Genomic DNA, 9688 nt, shown 5'->3' with positions numbered 1-9688 from the left:
CTTAAATAATATATTAATATTTTAAGATTAATAATTTTTATTAAAAAGTTTAAAGCTATATTAGTATTAGAGTTTCTACTTATCTTAAAAAACTTTAAGTATTATATAAATTTTATTAATTAGTTTTATTATTATATTAAGTATTTTATAGTATATATTAATTTACTATAAGTATATAAAATATTAATTCTTAAAAAAGTACCTTATAAAGAATAAATAAAATAAAAATATATAAAAAATATTTATTTAATTAATTTTATTTTTATAAAAGTTACTATTTTTAATAGTTTATAAACTTAATTTAAAAAATTATAATTTTTATATTATTTTAACCTATCTATTATACTTTATATTAATCTAGATATTTCTAGTATAGATTATAGAATTATAATATACTTTATTAATAATATTAATAACTATATATATAATAATCTTTTAGTATTATACTAAGTGTAAATAATTATATTAATTAATTAAACTAAAAATATCTTATCTAGTTTAAATACTATATAAGATTTAATATATAATTAAATTAATAAAATAAATTATTATTTATATTAATTATATTTTTATTATTAGTATTTTAAAGTAGTTATCTATATAAATTATTATTTTAGAAAATCTAAATCTATATTTAGTATATACTAGTTAGTTTATTTAATAATTTTAATTAATAATATTTTATAAACCTAATTATACTAATATTATATTAGATATTTTATTTTAATTATTTTATTTTAATTAAATTATTATTATTTTTATACTAAATCTAGACGGCTTAAAACTAGTACTTATCCTAAAAATAAATAAAATCCTAATATTAATATTAAGTTTATTAATTTTAAGTATATAAAATTCTCTAATAACTAAATTAATTAGAATACTAAATATTTTATTAACTATTTTATATCTATTAATCTACTATTTTCTAGTATTTAGTTATCTAAAGATTTTGACTTATATTTATATAAAAATTATTTATCTAATACTTAAACTACTACTATAATTAAAATATTATAAAATAATAATAATATAAGTTTTTTATTTTATATCTTTAAGAATAGCCTGCTTTATATATAGAAATATAAAACTTTAAATAATACTAAAAAATATTTATTTATTATTTAAGAATCTTAATTTTATATATTCTATATTATAGCTGCTGAGATATTTATTATAATTTATAATAAATATAATTATTAAGATATTAATAATTATTTATATATTTTATATAAAATTATATTTTATAAAGATTAAAAACTGCTGTATAAATATATTAGTTATTATTTAATATATTTAAAAAATAATATTTATTATTATTTATTATATAAAATATTATAGTTTATTCTATCTATTTTAATATTATTTAATTTAATTTTCATAAATTTTATTATATATTTTTTATATAATAGCTTTATTATTAATAAATATATTTTAAAAATTACTAATAATAAATAAGACCTTAATATAATATTAATATTTATTAATAAATTTATTAAATATATTAGCTTAGTTTCTAGATATTTTATATAAATTATTTTTATTTAGAATATTATCTTTATAAATTACTTTTATTTCTATAATTAAGGATTATTAAGAGATTTTATCTTTAATAAAGATACTTATTTTATATTAAGCTTCTAAAAAAAAATTTTAATAAGATTTTTAATATTAAATAATACTATTCTACTATTTATTATTTATAATTAAATAGATAGACTAAATAAATAATTTAATAAATTAAAATTATATTTTATTATATTTATATATAAGATTTATCCTAGCTAAGCTAAATATTTATTATTATTATAATTATTAATAAAATATAAAGCTTATTTAGAAAAAAAGAACCAGTAACACCATAAAAGTATTGCTATACTTTATTTTATGAGTTAAAGTTTAATTTAACTCTATAAGTAATTAATTTTAACTCTTTTTATCTTTTCCTAATTATTTTTTATAGTGTAGTAGCTAAAATAGTACTAATTAAAAATAAATTAAGAATAATATAGTCTTAACTAAGATACTAGTAATATACTAATATATATATATACTAATAACTTTATTACTATAATATATTAACTAAAAGACTTTTAGTTATCTACTAATTTAAATAGATATAAACTTACTAAAATTATATTTTTAATATTAATAAAAATTATAATTAAACTTAAATAATAAGTTTAGAGAATATTTTTTTATAATAATTTAATTAAAAATATTAAATTAATAAAGAAATTACTCTAGTAGTAATTAAAAAACTAATTATAATTAATTAAATTAGTTAATTAATTTAGAAAATTTAATTATAATATAATAACTCTATTATTATCTAGTCTTTTAAGATTTTAGATTAAAGCTATATATTAAGATATTATAATAATAGTAATCTTAGGATTTTATATATTTAACTAGCTATAGAATATTTAAACTAATATAAAAAACTTTTTTATAAATATTATTATTAATATTTTTAATACTATTATCTTAATTTTCTCTCTAGTAAAAAATCTTTAATTATATATATAATAATTAATCTCTATAATAATTAATCTATTATAGTATAATTATCTAAAGCTTATTAATTAAATTAATATAAATATTATAAAAAGTAAGAATAAGATAATCTAGTACTAAAAAATAGCTATTATAAAAATACTATTTAATAAAGATATTATCTTAACTATTAATAATATAAAAAATATTAAATAAGGAATTTAATCTATCTTCTTATAATTTTAGATTTTTAAAATTAAAGCTATTTTAAAGTATTATAGCTACTTTATAATACTTTATAAGATAAAGATATAGATAATAAAATAAAATAATTTAATTAAATATTAAAAAACTTTAATTAAGTATTTATAGACTATTAATATTATATATCTAGTTATTATATCTATAGAGATTATCTATATAAGCTAAATATAATTATAAAAAATAGTAGCCTGTAAGAACTAGTCCTTAATATTAATAATAAAATTTAATAATAACTAGACTACTAATATAGTAGTTTACTAAAATATAATTTTAAATAATAAATACTATATAATAAGCCTATATAATTATAAATAATAATTATTATAATATTTTAGTTACTAAGATTATAATTATATTATTAATATTATAAAAAATTCTTTATTTATATCTACTACAGGCAGGAATATTTAACTAAAGATTATAAATATAAAAATAATCTTAAGTAAGTTTATTATATACTTTATAAGAATAAATACTTTATATTTAATTATAAATATAAGAATAGGCGTGAGTATCTAATAATTATTTAATAAAAATAAATTATATATCTATAATTTTATCTAGAAACTTTATAATCAGGTATTATAATCTTAATTATAAAACTTATTAAAGATATACTAAATATTTAACTTTTAATATATTTTTAAGTCCTCCAGACCTAGGACTATTATTAATAAATAATTAATAATCTAAAGTAAGAGTTATAGAGCTTAAAATAAAAATTAAAAAAATAATTATTTTTAAAACTAGTATTAACTATCCACAGCTAGAGTACCCTAAAGTTTTAAGTTCTAGAAAATACTAGTCTAGATTATAGATTATATAAAATATCTTAATAAATAATCTAGAATATTTAGTAGAAATAATAATAATAATAAAATAATAGCTTTTTAAAATTCTAAATAAAATAATAATAAATATATTTATATATATAAAATCTAAGCTACTACTAAAAATATTAATATAATATAATTAGTTATCTACTAATATAATAAATAAATCTAGTAATCTAAGAATAATAAGAAGAATAAACCTAGTAGTAGAGTAACTACTAGCTATAAATAAAGATCTTAAATAACTAAAAATTTTATAAATAAATTATAATAAAATATAGCTTATAATAGTATATTTCTTTAATAGAAAAAAGATATAGAATGTTATAAGCTTACCTTACTATCGCCCTTAAACCCCGCCGGTTATTAATGATACTATTCTTCCAGATATTCTGTATTATTAGTCTTTATAGCTTACTATGTAGTTCCTGTCTTCTATAGCTTTATTCTAGTTCCTTATTTAGTTTCTTAACTAATTTTACTAATTTATAATATATTAAAATATTAACTTACTATAATTAGTAGTATATCCTAGATTAAGCCAGGATTATCTATAAAATATATTTATTTAAATTACTTATTTTAATTAATATCTAAAATTATTATAGTATTAATACTAATAACTTTATCTTTTTTATAAAGTTATTATTAATCTAGTATTCTAATTAATATATTTTATAAAAATTATTTTTTTCCTTCTCTACTAATATTAATTTATTTATTTAAATATATTTTAGAGCTAGCCTATTAGCTAGCTATATTTAGATATTATTTAGTAAGTACTAATATTACTAAATTTAATAAATCTATTATTTATTTAATTAAATATTATATCTTTATTTATTCTTTATTTATATCAGCTAAAAATCTTCTATTTTTATCTAACTAAGAGATCTATTAATCCTTACTATATTATACTATAGCAGAATTTATCAAGCTTATAAATATCCTAAGAATAATTAATTAACTAGAATATATTAAATAGATTACTACTAATTTACTAGCTAAAGCTAATATTATAAATCTTTATTAAGTACTAGATTATACTATATCCTGCTCTATTTCTTACTCTACCTTAATTTTATTAAATATATTAAAAGATAAGTTATATACTGACTAATATAAATATATATATATACCTGATTCTGCTGATATAATCTCTACTAAGTTACCTAATAATTATCCTGCTTTAACTACCCCTGCTAGTGGCGAGCCAGTTGTGTGAACGGCTTCAATCATTAATGTTTTTATTTATATAGGATTGCTACTATATTTAAAACGGCGTTGATGGCTTCGAGTTCGCTTCGACCGATGAAGCACCCACATAGCCAGAACACCTATCTAGCTACAACGGGGTAATGAACTTGAATTGAATTGAATTAAAAAACTACCCCTGCTATACTAACTAACCCTAATATAGATAGTATTACTGATAATACCTCTATTCTAGTTAAGTCTTTAATAGTTTATTACTCTATATCTATTAATACTACTACTTATAAGTCCTCTTATTCTTTATTAGATACTTATTTATATATCTCTATTATTATATCTTTAATTAAATTAGTGGATAAATCTCTATCTATCTTAGTATAGAAAGCTTTAGCTAAAATACTAATATTACTTTTAATATCTTAACTATCTTTATTAGAGGAATTACTATAAACTAGTTATTTATCTAGATTAAAATCTTATTTTATCTTCAGCTAACTACTATATTCTTAATATAATACTTTTAATAATATCTATCCTAGTTCTTAATATAAATTAATAGTATTAAGCTTTATAAACCCTGCTAGTTCTACTAGAAATATTAGAATAAAAAATATTAATACTAGATTAAGTATAACTAATCTTATAATATTAATATATAATAATTAAGCTAATATAGACTAGCTAATCTATTAAAACTAAAAAAATACTAATTAATATCTAATCTAATTTAAATAATATTTAAATTAAGTCTAGAATCCTTATTATTACTATACTGCTGGTACTAGTAACCTAGAAGATCTTAATAATTTTAATAATAATAATAATCTAGAGCCTAATCTAAACCCTAATCTAAATCTAAATCTAAATAATAATTAGAATATTAACTAAATCTAAAACTAAAATATATCTATTATACCGGCCACTAATAGCTTTACTAGATTTTAAAAAATTAAAGAAATTAGTTATTTCTAGCTAGATCTTATTAATAATATTATTATAAAGTAAATTAATAATATTATCTATTATAAAGATATAAATATCTTTATTAATTATATTTAAGATATTATTATCTATAAAAGTAAAGATATAGTAAAAGTAAATATTTAAGTATATTTATATAATACTATATTAAATTAGTTTATAGCTTAATTAAATAATTTTAAAAAAAATTATATTATATATTATTTTTATAGAAACTAAATAACTTATCTTAATTATTAAATATTTTAAGCTTAATACTTAAGCTATTTTATATAAGCTAACTTCTTTATCTTATAGCTACTCTAATATCCGTGTTAGATAAATCTTATAAAGTTTTATTAAAAATATTATTTATTATACTTATATTATTAATCTTATTAACCTGCTAAACTAAATATAGATAATTTAGAATTAACTTAAGTCTAATTTCTAATAAAATATTTCTATATTTAAAGATATAATAATCCTTAGCCAGTTTCTTAAAATTCTTAAAGAAAAGTAATTTTTTAAAAAAAATATTATTACTTAATACTATAAGAGATATAACTATTAAGAAGATTCCTATAATAATATTTCTAATTTTAATTAAAACTTTATTTTTAATATTTTCTATAACTAACAGAATTCACCTGCTAATTAATATAGTAATAATTAAAATTATATATATTTACTAAGCTATTTATCTAATTATTTATTTTATATATTAAATTATTAGTTAAACTACTAGTTAAATTTCTAATTAAATACTTATCTTAGGCCTGTCTATAATAGTAATAAAGTAGTATCTAGTTTTTAAGCTAGATTTAATAAAGAAGACTATAATTATTAATTATAATAAAATTATAATAGATATACTAATATAAATTAATATTAGATAATTAATAATAATACTAGTTTTATCTATAATTTAAGCTATCTTAATAATAATTACTTTAATAATAACTATTTTTATAATAGCTATACTAGTTATATTAATAATTTTTATAATAGCTATATTAATTAAGGAAATTATCAGCCTTAGAATAACTATAATAATAATAAATATTAATATTTTAGTATTTATATATATATTATTAAAAATAATACTCTATCTTCTACTATAGATAAATAAACTTCTCTTAAATATAATAATCTTAATTTTACTATATAAATTAACTCTTATAATCCTAGCTATAGTATAATTAAGTTATTTAAGTAAGATATATATATTATAAGTATTACTAAAATCTTAATTCTTAATTATTAATATAATAGTAAAAGCACGGCTGAGCCTATTAATATTTATTATAAAAAATATAAATTATTATTAAATATCATATTAAATACTTATATTTATATTATTAATATTAATTTTATTATTACTAACTATAACTATTATACTATAAGCTTTATTTTAAATAATATTTTATATAGATATCTATCCTACTATAATTATATTAAATTTACTAATAATATCCCTACTAGACTATTTAATATTATATATATTATTAAATTAAAGTATAATATTAATAGTATTAATATTTAAGAATTCTTATAAACCTATTATAGTACTATTATTTATATTAAGTTAAATACTACTAAAGACTACTTTAATATCTATATAGATATAGGATATTCTTAAATAATTATTAATATTAAGTTTATTTAGATAATCTCTAGTATTATTATTAAAAACAGCCCTGATAGTATTATAGTAAAAAATATAAAATTATAAAATATTATTAATTATAAAATATTATTAATTATATAATTATATTTAATTTATACTTTTCTAGCTATTTCCCTCCCAGCTATAATAAAGAATATAGTTTTATTAAGATTAATATATAAGTATTTCTTATAGATAATTTTAAGCTATATATACTTATTAATATTAAAGTACTTAATTAAAAAGATTTCTATATTAATTTTAAAAAAGGAATTATTATAATTATAAGCTATATTAATATTAAAATTATTATCTAGTATATAATAAAGAAAAATTAAATAATTAATATCTTAATTATTATTATATATTAAATAGTTATTTTTTTATATATATAAGTAAAGATCCTTGTTAAGATTTATACTTAGCTTCTAATTAATTAAGATCTATTATTTAAATTTATTAAATATTTTAAAAATACTACTAAATTTATAATCTATATTTATCTTATTAATAAGAAATTCCTATTTATTAAAGTAGTTAATAAATTAAATAAACTAGTTATTATTACTTATTATATCTAATTTAGAATAATTTTAGATACTAATTATATTACTACTTATTATATTATATCTAAAGTTACTAAACTTATTTATAATATTATACTTTCTCTAAATACTATAAAGTTTATAAATAAGAACTAATAATATTACTAATATATTAATAATACTTTTACTTAAGTATACTATCTAGTTAAAGACTTAAATAATATTTTTATTTAAGTATCTTATTTAATTAATAATAAGCTGAACTCTCTCTATAAGACTAAATCTAGAACTATAAAAAAAAAAAAAAAAAAAAAAAGAAACAACAACTTCCGCGCAGAACGAATTTTTGAAACTACGCCGCGAAACCACGCTTATTTAGTACTAAATTCAAGCAAGTTTCTCGTGATGGTCTGCCTGATTGATTAATACTGATTTTAATTAATTTTAGTTAATATAATGCTGCTGTTAACAGAGTAGCTAGTTCTAGCTATATTATAAGAAAACTCTATTATTAAGTATAACTGTGTTATAAATATATTCTATAATATAAAGCACCTAGCTGAAGTAATTAGACTTTAATATAATTATAGAATCTTTAAAGTTTTTTAAGAATTTATCTAAAATATCTAGAGTATTACTAATAACCTTTTAAAGGATCCCCTAGATTAAGAATAGGTATATATTACTACTAGTCTTTAGATAGATATTAGTAATATTTAGAAAGATATTACTATATTAAAGAATACTTTTTAAATAGTCTTTATAAGAGTCTAAATTTATACTAATATTATTTAAAGAATACTACTACTAGCTTACTACTAGTTATTTTATAATTTTAGTAGTTCTAGGGGTGCCACGCCCTCAGATCTTAACCAGGATTATAAGATTATTATTAAGCTAAGTACCTAATCTATATAATAATACTATAAATATAAAAGTTCTAATATTCTTAAGAAAGTAAACTATATATTCTAGGAAGCTAGTAAAGCTGCTGGTAGTCTAGCTTTAACTAGTATATCTTTTTTAGTTACCTGTTAACTTAAGTTAGGTAATCTAAGCTTAAGATTTAGCTCTACTATCTAGATAGAGATAGCATGCTGATATTAGAAATAAATTATAAGACTTAATAAGACTACTAAAATATATATTTCTACTTAAGAAATAGTAGCTAATAATATTCTAGTAAAGATTATAAATTTACTAGATAATATACCTGCTATTATTAACTAGTTAATAAATAATAATACTAGCTAGTAGAGACTAGATTATAGAATTAATTATATTAACTAGCTTATTAAAGCCACCGCGGGTAAGAAGAAAATATTAATTATAATAAAATTTATAAATTCTTAAATAATAAATAAAGTAATAGATTTAGGTATTATCTAGAATATTATAGTCCTAAAAATATAGATCTATAATTAATTAGTCTGTATTAAGTAATACTATAACTATTAAAAATATAGTTATATAAGAAATATCTATTCTAACTAAACTACTTATATCTATTATATAGAGAGCTACTAGACTTAGGACTATTTATATAAATAAATTAGAGATATAAGCTATAAGTATACTATCTATAATAATATATATATAATATAGATAAAAGCCTATCTATACTTTTAAAATAAGTTAGCCTAGATTAAGGTAGTAGAAGTATTTTAAAAGAAATATTATTAAATATTTATTTATTTAAGCCTGAG

The sequence above is a fragment of the Aspergillus puulaauensis genome, chromosome 7 (assembly GCF_016861865.1).
Source record: "Aspergillus puulaauensis MK2 DNA, chromosome 7, nearly complete sequence".
Lineage (NCBI taxonomy): Eukaryota > Fungi > Ascomycota > Eurotiomycetes > Eurotiales > Aspergillaceae > Aspergillus > Aspergillus puulaauensis.
The sequence above is the reverse complement of the archived record's forward strand: the minus strand, read 5'-3'. Positions refer to the sequence as shown.